At 37.0% G+C, this 19,969-nt stretch overlaps 1 long non-coding RNA gene across 1 annotated transcript in view; it reads right to left on the bottom strand.

Moving 5' to 3' along the window:
- Positions 1 to 1,575: 1,575 nt before the first annotated feature.
- The window catches only part of LOC134299150 (uncharacterized), a 34,062-nt gene continuing 15,668 nt past the window's right edge, over positions 1,576 to 19,969 (bottom strand). Inside the window, exons 2-3 of the long non-coding RNA XR_010006307.1 lie at positions 16,248 to 16,301; positions 1,576 to 1,714 (exon numbers count right to left, since the gene is read on the bottom strand). This is a non-coding gene — a long non-coding RNA (uncharacterized LOC134299150). The remainder of the gene's footprint in view (positions 1,715 to 16,247; positions 16,302 to 19,969) is intronic.

The raw sequence follows: 19,969 nt of genomic DNA, 5'->3' as shown, positions 1-19,969 counted from the left end.
ATCAGTAACCTGTTTACCTGACCAAACAAGCACAGCGTCAAATGACAAAAATTAGATATTAAATTAAAATTAAATATTAAGTACAGATAGGTTAGGGGCAAATTTCTTTTACTGTTGTACTCAAGGGGATGTAGCACCTATAGAGATTCCTAAATCCTGTTTGGAATAGGTGTGAGTTCTGACAGCTGGAACCAAATTAGTTTAGTCCTAATAATTAAGGAAAAGTGCCATAAGCAGGTGACTTGTATAAACCAACTTCAGAGTTTAAATTTGGCAATAAAACCATGACAAACCTTACACACAAATTAAAAAATGAAAGGTGTTGACTTTTATACTAACTCTACTCCAACAGTTAATGGTAAAGAAAACTCAGAAAGTCTTAAATGTTTTCAATGGTGAATAAATAAAAATAAAGCACCAATCATATTGCGGGAGGAGTGTGATTGCTGCTAAGATGAGAAAGGTGTGCCCTTGATAGTATAAAATGGAGGGTTTTTTTGTTCCAAACTATAGATGCCTTTAACATCTCTCCTCATTTTACTAGGATAATGGGAGCAAAACGTCTTTATCACAAGACAGAATTAGGACAATTGGGAAAGCAACTAAAACTTTAAAAGAAGGAGAACTGAACTCTATGTCCACTTTTGTTGACATTGATTATTATAATTGAACATTTTGCACTCAGTATATGAAACTGTTTAAATCAAAAATAAAAACACTTTATTTTCATCCTGCCTTTCTCCCAATAAAGAAGTTCAAGGTGGTTAACAGCAAGCATGACACAAAGATGGAATTGTTTTTTAATGTTTCTATTCATATTTTAATGCATTTGCTCTGTTTTAATTGTATTGTGTCATGTTTGCTGTTAGCTGCCTTGGGAGAAAGGCAAGATAAAAATTAATCAAATGTAAAGATAAATATTGGTCACAATAAAATAATGAATACATATCATACAAGGGAATAGGAGCCCCCAGTGGCGAAATGAGTTAAACCCTTACAACGGCAGGACTGCTGACCAACAAGTTGGCGGTTCGAATCTGAAAAGAGCGAGTGAGCTCCCTCTGTCAGCTCCAACTCCCCATGCAGGGACATGAGAAAAGCCTACCAAAGGATGGTAAAACATCAAACATTTGGGCATTCCCTGGGCAACGTCCTTGCAGACGGCCAATTCTTTCACACCAGAAGCAACTTGCAGTCTACTTTTGTCAATATAATAAGTCTCTATTGAATACAAATTGAGTAATGAGGAAGAAATCCAATCTAAGGCCATAAAAAGCTATCAGATGCAGTATAATCAGTATGAGTTATGGCAAAGAGGTTCATAGTTCTTTTTCTTTCACTGACAACAACAAGTTGAGACTCATCACTGAGTAGTTCTACAGTGCAACCAAAGATAAGGACAGTTAGAATTCTTTATATTTTCCCCAGAGCAAACCTAACTGTTCTACTTACCATTCTTCCTCTCGCTCAGAGGAGGAAGGTTAGGATTCCGGCCAGGATGGAGGCCTAAGGTCAGCTCGGGCTGCAAGGAGAGCTCCTGCAGCTCATTGGCAACAGCTTCACTCTGTGGACTTGGTGCTCCTGAAAGAGACACCAACACCGCCTCATCTTCATTCTCGCCAGCCCCTCCTCCGTCCAGCCCATTTCCAGCAATGACGGAAGGGGGCAGGCACAACACACCGGAGAAATCCACTTTGGCTTTCGTGATGGCAACCTGAAGAAAGAATAGACAAGAGTTCAGACAAGGGTGTATTAATCATGCTACCCTTCCAAGTACAACCTTCCATTTTTAGATATTTTCCTTATGTATTGTAGTGTACTATAATCAATATCACATAAACTCATCACTTTTTAAAGTTTAATATACAAATAAATCATACAGAGCTATGGTTGGCTTCCTTCTTCTGTTTTCTCTCAATCGCACTTCTAAAATGAATGCAAGATTAATTCTTCTTAGAAGAATATGCATATGTTTACATTTAGCTAACAAAAGATGAGATACTCTTCTACTGTTTATTAAATATGGATTCAAATATTGAGTTTAGCTTTGAAAAGTCTTATGAAGTCACAAAGAGCTAGGTACTGAATGCAGCCAATAATCAGAGGAGATATGGTTCTCAGAAGTGCCAGAAGTTACTCAAGCCCCATTCACATATAAATATTCCTGAATGGGTTTGCACAGAGGTGCAGAAAGCTGAAAAAGAATAAACACAATTTTGCAACTTTTAAACCTACAGCTTTGTATTGTTAGTTAATTAAAGGAGTTTCAGGGCATTGCTGTCAATCGTCTTGTTACTTAACACCTGAATTACCATAGTTTTGGAATGTCAAGCTTTACCAGGGCCCTTTGTAAGTAGCCTCTGAGAAACAGAACAAATTAACCTAAGCCAAGGAACTAGACAAGGTTGCCCTTTAGCTCCTATTTTATTTATACTAGTGATAGAATTATTAGCGAATGAGATAAGGAAAGACAAAGATATAGAAGGAATAGGACAAGAAGAAAAAGTAAATATTACTTTATTTACAGATGACATCTTGTTAACTATAGTAGAACTATCAAAAGCTTTAAAAATATTCAGAAACATTTGGAAGATTTCAAAGAAGTAACAGGTTGAAACTAAATAGGGAGCCCAAAATGATGTTAATGATCAATAGTAGAGAGGAAATAGCTCCTGGTTTGTAGCAGATTTGCTATGAAGTGGGTGAGATGGTAGTCCTTTGTGATATTATAAGTTTTTATCAGGAGAAGGTGATGATTTACAGTGTCATAAGCTGCTGACAGGTCTACAAAGACAGCTCCTGTAGTCTGCTGCCTTTCAAAACCATCTTCTATGTGCTGAGTCAGGTTCAACACTTGTGATGTGCAACTTTTGCTTTTCCTGAAGCCAACTTGCTGTGGAATCATACAGGGGTCTATTTTTTCCATAATTCTGTGCAAAGTAAGTCTCTTCAGAACTTAGCAAAGATGGCACAACAAGGAAATTAGTCTATAGCCTTATGGATCATTACGGTCTTTGCCTGGTTTCAAGATGGCAATGACTCTTGCTTTCCTCCAGATTTTGGGGATCTGACAGAATGCAATGCAGTTGTTCATCAACTTCAGCAGCCAGCATCTTGCTTTTGGACCAATAGACAAAAAACCAGATAATGAGAACAACAACCTTCATGAACCTTTTACATCTACTGACTAGGACGTGGCAAAGCAACTGGCCTGGATGATCTACAAATGGAACAAATTAAGAACTTTAGCCCAAAAGCAAGGTGCGGGCTGCTGAAGCTGAAGAGAAATAGAAGAAAATATAAGATTAAAATTACTTAAAGTTTAAAATATTTAGGGATAAATATAACTAAAATACAAAGGATTTTTTTTAAAAAAACTGAATTTTGATAAACTAAAAGAGATTAAAGAAAAATTATTCAGATATAAAAAAAAATTGTCACAGTTTGGGAGAATAGTGCTATATAAGATAAAGATTATACCTGAGATAAACTTATTCTGGATGTTACCAATAGAATTATCACTGGGAAAATTTTTAAAATGGCAAAAGATTATAAATAATTTTTGTAATGGAGACATGAAACCAAGAATAAAAAGTTATAATATATATCCCAGAAAGGAGGAGGATTAGGCATTCCAAACATCAATTTGTATTATATTGCTAATCAAGCGAGACATGTTTCAAATATGACACACAAAACAGAAACTTGATATGGGAAGGAATAGAGTTAGGAGAAAAAGGAATAAAGATTGTTTCTTTTTTTACACAAGATAATAAAAGTCTTAAGGAATTTTTTAAAAAACCAATCAGTAGAACCACAATACAGATTTGTCTGAAAAAATTAAAAAAACTTAGTCCTGGAAAATCACCACTGACTTGGAGTTATAGATCTTGAAAGATTCCCGAAGAACCTTAAGACGCAATTTATAAAGGACATGGAAAGACCAGGAGTAGTAAGATAAAAAGATTGGTTAAATAAAGTATCTTGGAAAAAAAGATATAAAAGAAATGTACTACAATTAGATTCATGGACTTAATAATTGGATAAAGCAACACGGGAAATGCAGACAATTAACAAAATTTGAAGAATTAATAATGCAATTAAAGCAGAATGGCACAGATGAAGCAACAAAAGGATTATGAAGTAAAATTTATAAAATAATCATAGAAAGTGATCAAATACAATTAGAAACAAAAAATGAATGGAAAAGGGACTTACAGGGAAGGCATGTTTAAAAATTTGGAAACAAGGAATTATGAAAAATATGTCTGTGAGAATTGAAGAGAATTATTATAAAACAAATAAGGAGATAAAACAAATGACTCCAATAATGTTAAATTATTATAACTGAAACAATCTACAAATTGTTGGAGGTGAAATAAGGGAACTAGGACTTATATACATTTATGATAATAATGTGAAAAGATAAAAGAAATTTGGGAAAAAGTATTTGTTGAAATTAATTATATACTATTGATTAATCTACAAAAAATTCAAATATAGCACTTTAAATGTTGGCGATATAAGATTAAAATGGCAAAAGAAAGAATAATCAATTTTGTTACTGCTGTATGATTAGTTACGGCCAAAAAATGGAAAGAAAATTATGATTAAGAAATTAATTATTGGTATAAAGAGGTGTGGATCATCGCAATAAATGATAAACTGACTTGTGAAGTAAAATGTAAAAAGAAATTAACCAAAAGAAATTATTTTTAGTACAACGAGCGGCAACCAGATTAATAACTGGAGCAGCATACAGGGAGCGTACCAACCCCCCGCTAAACCAGCTCCATTGACTGCCAATATGCTACCGAGCCCAATTCAAAGTGCTGGTTTTGACCTATAAAGCCCTAAATGGTTCTGGTCCAACTTACCTGTCCGAACATATCTCCTCCTATGAACCAACTAGGGTGTTAAGATCATCTGGAGAGGCCTTGCTCTCGGTCCCACCTACCTCATGGTTTAACAGATTTTAATTAGAGTTTTAATTAATGCGGTACTGTTTTATTTTTTATGGATTCTGTTACTGTTTTATTGACTGTATTTGTTTTATTGAATGTATTTTGGGCAATATAATTGTCGACTGTTGTAAGCCGCCATGAGTCCCTCCGGGTGAGAAGGGCAGGGTAAAAGTGATGTAAATAAATAAATGAATAAAATGATTGTTTAACTGATTTAATGCATGTTCTGTATAAATGCTAGTTGTTTGTGATTTATATAATTTATTTATTATGATTTTTTAAAAGTAGCATCTTCCATATTCGTCAGTCACCTATTCGTTTTAATGCTTAGTAAAGAGATTTCCCAAAGGTCAGAAAGAAATGTAGAAAAAAGGATTAATCAAAAAGGAGAAAGACATAAACCCTCCCACATATAATGGTTTTGAATTCCATATTTTTAAAGCATTTTGTTCAAAGATTATTGAAAACAACATTGCTTGAGCTCACACCAGGACAGTTTTAGATCAGAGGTTAAGCTATTTCTTATATAAAAAAAACTGTATGTGCTCAATCACAGTATTAAGCAGTTGAATTTAAAAACTGAACACAACTTTGGTTGCAGATGAATCATATCCTCATAAGATTAACACCGAAAATAATATATGAAAAGCTAGTTTTACTTCTAAAGTTTTGATATTCTCTGGGCTAGTTTTCAAAGCCTCTCATATTTGACTAAGGCAGGGGTCCCCAAACTAAGGCCCGGGGGCCGGATGCGGCCCTCCGAGGTCATTTACCTGCCCCCGCCCTCAGTTTTATAATATAATATATTGTATATACATATAATGTTGATAATAATATTATAATGTAATACAATATAACACTAATAATAATACCATATAATAATATTAATTATATATTCTATATTACATATAATGTTACTAATAATATTACAGTATAGTGGTATAGTTCAATATAGTAATATATAATGCAAATATTGTGCTATGCTAATAATATAATATATTGTATGTACATATAATTTGTAAGCCACTCTGAGTCCCCTTTGGGGTGAGAAGGGTGTGATACAAATGTAGTAAATAAATGCAGTAAATAAATAATAAATAAATTTTAGACTTAGGCTCACCCAAAATCTGAAATGACTTGAAGGCACACAACAACAACAACAACAACAACAACAACAACAACCCTAATTAACTTGACTATCTCATTGGCCAGAAGCAGGACCACACTTCCCATTGAAATCCTGATAAATATATGTTGGTTAAAATTGTTTTTATTTTTAAATATTGTATTGTTCTTTCATTGTTGTTGTTGTTGTTTTTGCACTACAAATAAGATAAATGCAGTATGCATCGGAATTTGTTTGTATTTTTTTCAAATGATAATCCGGCCCCTCAACAGTCTGAAGGATTGTGGACCGGCCCTCGGCTTAAAAAGTTTGAGGACCCCTGGACTAAGGGACTTACATTAGCAAAATAATGCAAGAAAGAAAAAAGTTGTATTTTAAAAAAACTTCATAAGTAAGAAGCAAAATAGATAAGCCTTTCATTGACATTGTTGTTTATTCACGCAGTCGCTTCCAACTCTTCGTGACCTCATGGACTAGCCCATGCCAGTTTCCTGTCGGCTGTGGCCACCCCCAGCTCCTTCAAGGTCAAGTCAGTCACTTCAAGGATACCATCCATCCATCTTGCCCTTAGTTGGCCCCTCTTTCTTTTTCCTTCCATTTTCCCCAGCATCACTATCTTCTCCAAGCTTTCCTGTCTTCTCATTATGTGGCCAAAGTACTTCATCTTTGCCTCTAATATCCTTCCCTCCAGTGAGCAGCTGGCCAATATTTCCTGGAGTATGGACTGGTTGGATCTTCTTGCGGTCCAAGGCACTCTCAGAATTTTCCTCCAATGCCACAGTTTAAAAGCATATATCTTCCTTCGCTCAACCTTCCTTACGGCCCAGCTCTCACATCCATAGATTACTACGGGGAATACCATTGCTTTAACTATGTGGACGTTCGTTGACATTACTTTTTTTAAAAGACCACTTTTCAATAAGAGAAAGCATCATGTACACTCTGCTGCTGTGTGGTGGACAGCAACAAAGAGAAAGCTAATAGGATAAAGAAAATCATGCAGAATGCGAAATACAAGAATCCTCCAAAAGCAGTCTCGAAGTGTTTAGGAACACATACACTGTACGCAGGCAATATGTCAATTTTGCATGCAGAATTCTTCACCTTATTGGCAATATTCTTAATTCATGTTATTATCAATGTCATCAAAGAGAAAAATGCCAATATAATCAGATACTTATGAAATAAAAAAAGCAAAAGAAATAGCTTGTGATAATAGGCAGGAGACCCAATTTAACATCCTCAATTTCTATATCCTATCTCTTCTGCTCCTTTTTATTCATTCCCCTCATCTCCAAGACATTATGCTTATCACAAAATAGGTACTATTTAGCCTGCATCCAGGGTTTTTAAAAATGTCTACTGAATGCATCTATCATAATTATTTTCTGACTCCACTGAGAATTCCATTCTACTATGAGGTTTAAAAACACCACACTGTCCATAAGAATATCTGTGGGTTCAGAATTAAGTATATCTTACAATAACCAGTCATTCATACAAGGGATATCATTTGGTTTGACTAGTTATCAGTCTTCATTTGCTTGCTAGCTAGCTAGCTAAATGACCAAGGCAGAATTAATAGATTTGCTGTAGCAATATTGGTCTCAACCACTTCTATTGGCTTTTTAAAAATCTGTGCATGGGAGGAGGTTGAAACGTGGGAACACAGTTTAGATGAAAATATCACAGAACGCCTCTAGTTCTAGAAACTATGTGATTTTTGCAACACAAAAGTGAGTCTAAGATGTCCCATCTGCCTGGATGAGGCTTAATAGTGTATCATGGTGCAGTATCATTAACTGATAGTTTGCATTATGAGAAGTTTTTAAAAGGTTAACACAACTTTAGAAGGTATGCTTGTTACATTTTTTCAGTGTTAAAACTCTTTCTATCAAGGATTACACATGTAAAACAATAGCACACTATTGTAATTATCTATGATTAACAGTATTAGCTAATACAAGTTTCTAAATTAAGAACTGCATGAGCTTGCATCCTGAAGAAGTCAGGTGCATAGGGATGCTGAAGTACAGAATGTAGTTGTGCTCATTAAAGGTGTTACTTCTCATATGCTTACAACCAAACATTATATTTAGAATGCTTACATCAATACAATAAAATATTTTTAAATGCTTTTAAAAATAATCACAACATAGATAAACAAAATCACATCTTTGATATGTCATTTTTCATTCATCATTAACATGTCACTGAACATCAGTGCTGTTAATTCATAGAACAGTTATTGAACATTGTCCTAATATAAAATGCACACAGTTCACAGGTCCAAACATGCAGATTGATCATACAGCATATTTTTCTCAGTCATAGTGGTCAATAAGGTCTATACCACTAATTATTTTAAGACAAGTAGATGGAAACTATTTCCTAAGCAAGTGAGAACTCTTTCACAAACACTTCTCTTTTCCTTTCTTCTTTAAGTCAGTTTCTATTTAAGAGCAGTTGCCAAGGTAATGACAATTTCCTATTCATTTAAGAATTGCTAAGCAACCTGCATCAACCAGCAGCAGCAGGTAGCATGTGGAGGGAGACTATTTTGGAAAGCAGTAACTATTTTTCTTACATTTAAAAAAGCCATCTGTCACATTACTCTGGCTAGTAGTTGATGGGGTGACCAAAAGAAAATGTAATCAGCAGTGTCAAGTGGGTGAAGCTTAAAGATAAGCAAGGAAGGAAGAGGGACAAGTATTAAGGTTAAATCCCCCAGTTCTCCAAAACAATCCATGTTCAAAATTGTGGACACTGACCAAATATTTGCATTTCATATGGCAGTAGATAGGACAACATATGACTTTTAAATCTGTGGAAGCTTATGGTACCCATCAACTATATCCATGGTGACCAAAGTTCTGCATTCCTGGTTCCTCTTCATGTTTGCCTCACATCATGGTAGGATATTAAATCATGGAAGAAAATCATGTAGCCCTCCAGATTTTGTTGGACTACACATCCCAATAGCCCAAGTCAGCATAATCAAGTAAGGATTGTTGAGGGCTGCAGGCCATCAACATCTTAAGGGCTGTATGATTCCTATCCCTGTATTAGATATGTTCAGGACCAAACAAAGCTTATTCATTACATAAGTGAATTTTAATGCAAACACTGTTAAGTATTCATTTACAAAGGACTGGGATTAAAGAGCTCTGACTCACACAAAAGGTGGGTTTGAGAAAGAGTTTGAGCAAAGAGAGAAGAACATCGCCGTACAGTAGCTGGAAGGAGGTGGAGGTGTATAGCTTAGCAAAAGAAAATAAAATACATCTATTTTAGGAGAGATGGAGACTGTCAGAAAGCAGAAGTGGTAGATGTGAATGTATGAAGGTCATGGGCACCACGATATGATGGTAGAGATAACATTAGTCAGTAGGAGAAACCCATTTAGAGCTCTAAAGATAAATTGGTAGATGCTTTAAAAAGAGAAGCAGCACATGATTTAATATTCTGAATTCTATGGAGGCAAAGATAAATTACGTAATATGTATATTAATTGTATATTCAAGTAGTGCTTCTCTATTCCTCCAAAGCAATTGCATTTTCAGCTATCTATTACCACCTATTAATTACCATTAGTACCAAAAGCTCATGAACCTAACCTAGGTTTACAAAGACATGTGGCAAACAATTCAAGCCTCATTAACTATAACTTTTTTTTAATCATGTTGTAGTTTTATTGTTTGGTGATCTGTTTAATGTTTTTATCTGACTTGTATTGTAGTACCCGGGCATGGCCCCATGTAAGCCGCCCCGAGTCCCTTCGGGGAGATGGGGCGGGATATAAGAATAAAATTATTATTATTATTATAACTGTCACTAAATTATTTTATTAAGGTTAACTGTAAAGTTTTAAGTGTAAATTAAGGGAAGTATTGGTCTATGTGGAGTTATTTTTCTATGTTATAACTCTTTAGCTTTGAAGCACACAGTCAGGAAAAAGGAGCAGAAGAGTAAAATATAATTATCAGTACCTCATATTTGATGTCCTCTTTCCCACTATGCCTTAATGGAGTATATAGCCGTTTGGATTGAAATGGATTGCCCATTTCAATCCCAAACTGTTCAAAGTTTGTAATACAAAAAAATTAGATGAGGATTTTTTTCATTGATGTCATTGCTTCCATTAATTATACCATATCTCCATAACAAAGACAGTGTGGCCATTTCCTGAGTCACTATTCTGCAAGATGACTTAAAAAGACTACACTCAACTTTGCAGCTCATGTAGAGAGTGGTCCAATTATGATAGGGATTTGACAGATTGTCTGCCATGACAGAATGAAGATTTATAACACTGGAAGCTTGCAGTATCAATTTCATCAAAAGGAAGAAAAAGCAACACTCCACAATCAGTTGAAATTACACCACTGCAAACAAGCAAGAGAATCTAGATGAAAAAATACTTCAATGTGTATTTATTTCTGGTCAACACGTTTTCAGATGCTATTCAACTGAAAAACAACTTTTGCTAGTAGTGCTATTAAAATACATTATTAGAAATAACCATATATCATCCATTTGTGCTTCTCTGAGAAGCAGAGAGAGAAATTTAAAAAATGAATGTGTAAATCCATCTTCTCTTACGTAATATGTTTTGGATCAATGAAAAAGCTGATAAAAACCACAATAAACAAAGCAGGGGCTTAAGCAGGGAAAAGAGATAAGAAAAGGATATCACAAGATTTACAACCAAATCCTAAGAACATGAGAGCATACTAACCAGAGTTCATAGCCTAGAGTTTTTTAAAAAAAACAAACAAAAGCAGCATAAAGTTGCTGCTCTTGTGGAGCTCAAAATTCATGAACTCAGATCCAGACCAGAGTCTTATCATTTACTTTTTTTAAAAGTCATGTTTCAACAAGAGGCATGTTTATCATCTTAGTTTAGATTAAGAATACTTTAAACTAGAATGATTAGAATTTTTAAGAAAAACACTATTTTGAAGTGTGAGAAAATCCTTGGCTGTTTTAGATAAACAACAAATCTGAGTAAATATCTTTCTATGTGGTCAAGCATATAAAATGCAATTAAAAAGCAAAACAAGCATTACCCATGAAAATTACTTTCACCCCTCAACTGTGATAAACCAGTTCTATTAAACAGTTTTCATGACATAATGTAAGCACCAACAAGATTTAGCTGGAAAATAATGAGCATAGCCATCTAGCATTAGCTTTATCAGAGGTTTTAAAAGAAACGTATACTGTATTTCACTTTTCAGGAGAAAGTCGTACAGTAATTGTGAATCAATGGCTACTTAAAAATAAAAACAGCATATCCGCCTATGTAGTGGAGCAAGACCTACTGGCTGCTGCATTGAAGGGTCTTTGACAGAAGAAGTGGCCGAAGACCATTTTTGTCTAGGCTGATAGGGGGATTACGCTGGGAATCCAAATCTGTGAGCCATTTGATGCATTTTATTATGCGCTCCAGCTTAGTGTCAGTCTTGGGATTGAAGAGGTCATCATTGTCCATGGGGAGATCTTCTGCAATGGCATGGCCTTTATAAGAGAGATCTGAGGATCTAAGCCAAGCATACTTGTGAATGGACATAGCAGATGCAAATGGCTTCCCTGTGGAGTCAACTGTGTTCTTCGCTAGATCTTTCTACATGGTCTCTTGATGGAATGCTTTAGCCAGTCTTTGATCATCCAATGGTAGGCGGTAAGGTACGGGATGATTTTAGACCACAAAAGTTGTTGGTTTGCCCCCGTATACGTGCCATAATGCGCAAGTCAAACAAAGAGGCCTGCAGAAGTAAGGACTTTCTTGGCCATGAGTCGATCTTTCAATTCTCCTTGTTGGGTGGTGTCGAGTGTGGGTTTTGGAAGGAACATGGTTGTGTTATGTCCACCACCACCAAGTTAGACTTTGGAGGTTTCCCCAGCAATTCCGCTGATGCCAAATTCACACTATATAAGTTGTCGATGCGCTTAGATAATGCCGGAACTGAAGCTGAAGAGAGGTCTAGTGATTTGATCAATTGCATAAGGTAAGACAACAAGGGAAGCCCCGTAGGAGCTGATGTATGTTGTTGCTCTGAAGGGAATATGGGATCCTCCACAGGCGCAGGTGGTTGTGCCATGGGTAGGTTTAGAGCCTGTGTCAAGCGAACCATAAGTGCTGTGAAATTGCATCAGGGGAATTCATCAGGGGAAGAGGGCTCCTCTTCCGCCAGTGGCTCAGGTAAGAGATCCCGATGATGCTCGATGAAGACACTGAACCTTGTCGGATTCATCAGCCAGTGGAAGAGGATGGTCTGGATCAGCCACTGCAGGTATAAAGGGCTGGCTCGCTTGCATCGTGGAATTGAGGGCAGTTGGTCCCAATGGTTGATCCCAGGGTAAGGAGAGCAATGCCACCCATCTAAATAATCATGGATGTAATAATGACCTCTAGAGTCCCTCTCTCTGTAGTAAGAGGGGGAGGGACAGTGGTAACCTCCATCCCAACGCGGTGGCGGGGACCTGTGATAGTAGGAAGAACCATGGGAGGGGCTACATGACCGAGCAGGTATTAGATGAGTGTCCCCTCAATCCCGAGTAATATGAGTGCCAGGACAGGTAGGATTGCCGCGAGGTGGAGCGCCTGCACAAATTGGGTCTGCATCCCTCACTTGGGTGGGGAAACTCAGACCTTACTCTAGAGAGGAAGCCGAGGAAGGGTTCAAGTCACAAATTTCACCTCCAGCTGAGAGCTCCAGTACAGGGATCAATGGGGTAGCAGGTAAATATTCTCCAGCCGATGATGGTGGCTGGGAACTCATTGGCGCAGCTTGCTCCAGACAGTGTGTGTCCTCAAGAGACACTGGGAGCATTGAGAGAGAAGACTGCTGCATCACTGGTCTTACCAGAGCATCCACGGGGGGGGGGGGGGGGGGCAGTGTTGAGGGAGCACTGGGTTTCCTGCCCTTCCGCTTCTCCTGCCACTTGCCCCATTCCAGCCCTTTTCCAGATGAAGGAAGCTGGGAAGTTTTGGGCCGTTTAACCTTGGATGGCTTGGAGGGGGCCAGCTGGCTATGTGGCTGAAGGAAAGAGGGCTTCCTGGGCAACGCCACTGGTAGCAAGGGCAGGCGCCTCTGATGCCAATAGTTTCTTGGAGTGGTTGGGAGGGAAGAAGGCTTGCTCACAAAGAAGAGCTTTAAGCCAGGACTCTCAATTTTGAAACACGTGGCCCTCTCCCAGACAGAGCAGGCACATAGCATGCACATCTGTGTCAGGCAGCTTCCCCCGCAGTTTGAACACTTTTTGAAAAAGGTTGTAGAGGGTTGCCTGCTAAAAAAAGCAATGTCAAAAAACAGTCCAGGAGAAAGCCAAAAGTGCAGTGAGAGAAACGGTCCGAGTCAGAAAAATGGAAAGGCAAATGAGACTATGCTAGCCTGAAGAAGCAAGAGATTCCTAGCTGCTACAACAGCGGTGAATAAGAGAGGAACTGAGGCTATAGCCCCTCCCACTCGCTATATGCCTCCATGCGGAGTGTGGCTTCCACGAAAATGTATCCTAGAGCTTCTAGAAGATTCTGAACAGACTGCGTAGGCAGAGGAAATACCATATGTGCCATTTCACAGAGACCACGAAGAAGAATCAGTTCATCAGACCATTATTTTAAAGCAGGACATCTACCAACCTGTCATATTTAACTATTCAATTTTAAAAAGAAGAAGGGGAAAGAAAAAAGAAAAAGAAATGTGGCAACACCTTTAAAACAAACTGGTTGACATTTAAAATAACTACAATTGGTTATACTAAATTTGGTATTTGGTTTTTTACTTTCACATGAACTTCAACAGATATAAATCCACTTCTTCAGATGCAGTACAGAGTGTGAATACATGTTCAGGTATAAAGCATATTTACATAGTTCAGGAAGTGGGGCGAGATGTAACAGCTTCCAGAAAGATGACCCTTGGCCTAAATTTTCAAAACATTGCCTAATATGATACAAGATTTTTTTTAGATCTTTACAGGGATCAGTTAGTGCTGGTGTGTGAAATAAGTAAATCTGCTTACCAAAAGTCAGTTGCAGCAGGTGCCAGAGGATCCCTTTATACGCCAATATTCCAAACTAACACAGCTATGTCTGAATTCTAACACAATGATTTGTCAATATGAATGTCAATCTATATCATATCAATATCAGATTCTTGTTGAGTTCTTAAATTTTCAACATATGGCAACTCTATCAATGAGAGACCTACAAGTCACCCTATCCTCAACAGCCCTACTCAGATCTTGCAAATTCAAGGTTACCATTTTCTTGATTGAGTCTATCTACTTGTAATGCAGACTTTCTCTTTTCCCTACTGCTTTACACTTTCTGAAGTATTACTATGTTTTCTAGTGAACCATGTCTTCTCCTGATATGTACAGCAGTCTCAGTTTAGTCATCTTGGCTTCTGGGAGAGTTCAGACTTGATTTGTTTTAGGGCCCCATTTATTTGTCTCTTTGGCAACTCAGAATATCTGCGGAATTCTCTTTCAGAGCTACATTTCAAAGGAATTGATTCTCTTCCTATCTGTCTTCTTCATTGTACAGCTTTCAAAAACTAGAAACTAGAAATACAATGCCATGGGCAATCCTGACTTCGATATTCAAAGATAGATCTTTACACTTGAGCATCTTGTCTAGTTGTTTCATAGCTGCCCTTCCAAAATTGATTAAAGATTGCCCAGTTTGAAAATGGTCATTCCGCCCACCTAAGTTGCTCACCCTAATCTAGAGTTTAGTATGAAAATGGATGCTTTTGGGAAATTGGTGTTTCTGAACATCATAACTTCATCAGTTTTATTTATCTGTGGCACAATGTACATTATAAAACTGTGTTAATACAATGTACCTGCTAAAATAAATAAAAAGCAACCAGAAAAAATACTTGTATTACAAAGAAATCACATAGTAGGATTAAAGATAAAAAATAAAGACAAACCCAAAAGTTGTGATACAATAATATATCATTACGAACTACAACAGCCACAGACTTCGGGAGTTATCAATACTGATGGTGGTGATTTTTCCTGCTTCCCACCCCCACTCCAAGGCTTTTGTGAGATGTAAGTTGATGAGAGTGATTCTTCCTGCTCTCCAATTCCAAAACCTAAGGCTATTTTGTGAACAGCAGATATTTCAAACTGCAGGTATGGAATCTATGGATATTGAAGGGGCAGTCTTATTATACACAGTAGAAAGTACGCAACCCCTGTTGCCCGACAGTCTGTTTCTATGCACAATTTAAAGTGCTGTTTATGACCCACAGGTCCAGGCTATTTGGCAAATTGTATCTCCTGGTATAAAACTTCCCAGGCCATTAGATCCTCAGGAGAGGCCCTTCCCTCAGTCCTACCATGATCATAAGCATAGTTGGTGGGAACATGACAGAGGGCCTTCTCAGTGGCTGCCCCTTGACTCTGGAAAGATGAATAGCTCATTCCCTGCTGTACTTTCAGTGTAACAACAACAACAACAACAACAACAACAACAACAACAACAACAACATATCTGTATTCCGCCCTATCTCCCCGAGGGGCAGATTCCAGCATACACAAACACAAAGGCAAAGAAACAATGTGTTAGGTTTTAATTCACACATTGTTATGGTTTTGATTGTTAGCTGCTTTGCATCTCCTTTGGCAGAGAAAAAGCTGAGTACAAATACTTCTACTACTAACTATTATTATTATCATTATTATTATTATTGACACAAAGACATAGTATGACACAGCAAACGAGTTATATATGCTGGCTTTCGTATCACAAAATCACAATTCGAACACTTCCCAAGTGTTTAGGACTGTGTGATGTATTTTTGGATGATGCCTGCAGATCCCAGTAAGGTAGCCTTTTGCAATTGACAGATCGTAATTTTGTCAATGTTTATTGTTTCCAAATGCCGGCTGAGATCTTTTGGCACGGCACCCAGTGTGCCAATTACCATCAGGACCGCCTGTACTGGTTTATGCCAGATAGCACCCATTGAGGGGGTTGTTATATTATTATTATTATTATTATTATTATTATTATTATTATTATTATTCAAAATGTAGAATCTAAAATAAAATCCAGGAAAAAATAAAAAGTATAAACCACCACTAAATTTTAAAAGCTATGTAGCTAGAAAATTAACGTTAAAAAGTTAACCTACCTTATAGTCCCCACAAATCAAGCCAGCTCAGTTCCATGCCAGGAATGCCAGTTACTGCAAAAGAAAAAGAAATCATATAAATTCTAGAATATAGCCACTTTATCAATGGGTGGGGAGAAATAGCAATTCTCCTCCTAAATTTTTGTCAGTATATTTGAGTATTTGTTTTGAACTAAGTATTTGGCAAGAACTAAGACCATAACTGAAGGCAACAACCCGGGGGGGGGGGGGGGGAGGAGGCTTCGCGGTATTCCCCAGATTGCCACCACTCCTTCTCCATTCTTTGATGGTTTCCCCGTATTTGTCTGATTTTGTGTGTACTTGTTCTTTTGGGTCCCATACTCTTGCTTTCAGCTTCAGCCACCACTGGAAAGAGCCTCAAGAATTTCTCTGACATTGACTTTTCTCCCTAGCTCCCTGTCATTGTCTTAGATAATTGGGAACAAACCCTGTCTCACATACTCTATTGTCTCTCCAAATAGTCTACATGTATTATTATTGTTATTGTTATTGTTATTATGTTTATTTATATCCCACTTTTTCTTTCCATACTGAGACTCAAAGCGGCTCACAACTAAAAGCATTGCAATACAATAAAACATACAAGTATACAAGTATTAAAACATATTAAACATCATTAAAGCATATACAATCACAGCAGCCTCTGACAATCTCACAAACCTTCTGCTTTAAAAGTCTGCCTGAATAAAAAAGTTTTAACCCGCTGCCTGAAGGACAACAGGGAGGGAGCCATTCTGGCCTCGCTGGGCAGAGAGTTCCAGAGTTGAGGAGCAGCCACCGAAAAGGCCCTCTCTCTCATTCCCATTAATTGGGCTTGAGATGGAGGTGAGACCGAGAGAGGCCTCTCCTAAAGATCTCAGGGCCCGGGCAGGTTCATACAAGGGGATGCTGTTAGCCAAATAACCTGGACCTGAACCGTATATATTAGATATATTACATAAAAACAGTCATGGTTTGTCCACAAAAATAATCACATTTGGGGTCTTTCTATGATCTGATGAAGCTAGGAAGTAATTTATTAATATGCATATTTGGGGAAGAGAGAATCTCACAAAGTTATCAGCACGGTTTCTCAAAACCATACCAATAGAAACAATGGACCATACTCTTAACTCTTCAAATGCTTATTACCCCTATACAGACATCAGAATAGATACATGGCATCAGATAAGGATGTTGATGCCTGCTTCTCTCTATCTGGGGAAGCAGATTAAATAAACAAAGAAACACTATTAGAAGATGGAATAACCTTTCTTCCAACTTATATTTATGATATAGCAAACAAAACTAAAAATCAATGCCAATTTATAAAGAATGTAAAATTGAGGAAGACCTTATTCATTAAAACCTACTAAAACAGTCCCAGATAATTGTGTGTGTGTGTGTGTGTGTGTCAGAAGCGACTTGAGAAACTGCAAGTCGCTTCTGATCTGAGATAATTGGCCATCTGCAAGGATGTTGTCCAGGGGACACCCAGATTTCTGATGCAGTAATAAACAACAGTTATACGACACATTTTTGAAGTCAGTACATACTTTCCATAGGTTTATAGATTAATGAACTTTCAGATAACCACTCTGAACAATCTAAGAGTACTTTGAAGAATCATATAAATGTACCTCAATGATTTCTTCCTATTCGACCCTTAAGCACACATTTGTACTAGCAGTGATCAGAATCTGCCCTGTCCATATCAGAAATATTAATACCGTACTTGAAAACGATTCCATCTGACAAAGATGCCCTTAAAGATATCTGACAGTGCAGTATGTTTACTACCACTGCACAAAATAAACCCTGAACAATAGTATACCCAAAATAGTACAATCACCATATCCATGGGGAATATGTTCTAGTACTTGGTGTGAATATATGAAACCATGGATAATGGTGAACCCTGTATTTCACAATCAGAGCCAAAATACCCTTCTTCTGTTGCCCCAAAGAAAACAGAATAACAAAGGGAAGACTCACATGTTGGGGGGCAGTCTGATCCCTCAAGCATTAAGGCCAGCTGGAGGGCAAAGATCTACACACCAAATGCCCAGGGCTCCAGTGCCATGACTACCACCAGCATCCAGGTATGAATGTGAATTTATACATTGTTATTTATAAAGTACATCTACTTATTTAAAAACATTTAACAAAAAATTGGGGACAAATTAATAGATAAGAGTGATTTGCGTTAACAGCTTAATCGCAGAACAGATTAAACTCTTAACTCAAGGTATCACTGTACCTCTTCTCTTGGAAGTACTGGGGTACCTTACTGATCCCCACCACTTCTACAAAAGCACAATATATTGAAAAATGTTCTCAAAAACTCAAGCAAAATGATTTTACCAAAATCAAATGTATATTTATTTGAATTCACAGTTTACAACACAGAATAAACTGTGAGAGTAGGAGTCCAAAAAGAATTAATTAATGTTGGTTTAGCTCCGTCATCATGTATACTTGTTACTAGCCATTCCATAAAACCATTAGTAGAAAGGGGAGGGACATTGTATGTGTGCACACTCTTTTGCAAGTGCCTATTTTGACATAATTTCAGATTTAGGTGAAAATCTCTTTCTATATGAAAGATTTTCAATCTCACTTCTTTTAATTCTGTCAAAAGTTGAATTCTGTTCTTTTAAATTGCTTTAAATTTTATCTTTTGCTTTTGTAATTTTAATTTTGCAAGAGAAGCATATATATCCAAACGCATAAATAGATGAGCAATCTAGATGCAAATCTGTTACTAATGCTCTTAACGTGATTGCAGTTATAATCCACATTAGTCAAGAAAAAGATTTACTGTTGGTGCTACTTTGCTGACGTCAGGAATGGGCTGCCAAGTAAAAGCAGATGTAAAAGAGTGTGGCTTGGATAGAGGTTAAGCACCGTGATTCCTCAAGGACAGACATGCTGTTTTCTATAAACCATAAACCGGAAGAATTCATATGCATAAGTACAAACATACATAAAAATACCACATACTAAGGAGTCTACATCAAAATTACACAACCTTCTCAGAAGAACTGCACAGAGACCTGGCTAAAATACAAGTCTGGGATTGTATGCAGTCAAATACATAGGCAGTAACTTGCACTTTCCCTTGGTGTTAGTCTGTTAATCTACTGCAAATCCTCCAGAAATCTATTAATGTATTTCAACCTATTTTCTGCCATCCTCGTGCTACTCTTTTCCTAAATATATATGATGTAGGAAAAGATTTTTTTTCTAATTTGGGCACTACTGCGAAAAGGAACTTTGGCTATATATAGTTTTTAATGTATAATTTACATATCTGGTAAAGAGCTACAAAGGTAATTTTTTGAAAATAGATCAGTTTGTCTAGGGAGTTATTTCCCCAAGACACATATAGTATAAAACTTGTTCCTTAATATTGTGTTTGCTTGGTTTTTATAACAGGTCAATCCAATCTCCAACAAAAATAATTAAGCATTCATATTTCATCTTTCAAGAACATTTAGGTCCCCAGACCGTTGTCTGGTTCTCTCAAAGTTTCCTTGAGTTTTTAAGACATACCTTTATTAAAAGTGAGGCTGAAATCTCAGTAGTTGCATTCAAATCAGAGATTTAATGCCAGTTGGAGAATTTCCATGTTGCTTAACTACTCTTGCGCTCTGAGTCACCACTAGTGAAGGAAGATAACCCATTGTAATTGTTGGAATAACAACAGTTTGGCTTGGACG

This window comes from Anolis carolinensis, chromosome 5 (genome assembly GCF_035594765.1).
Source record: "Anolis carolinensis isolate JA03-04 chromosome 5, rAnoCar3.1.pri, whole genome shotgun sequence".
Classification (NCBI taxonomy): Eukaryota; Metazoa; Chordata; class Lepidosauria; order Squamata; family Dactyloidae; genus Anolis; species Anolis carolinensis.
This window is presented reverse-complemented; position numbering and strand designations above follow the sequence as displayed.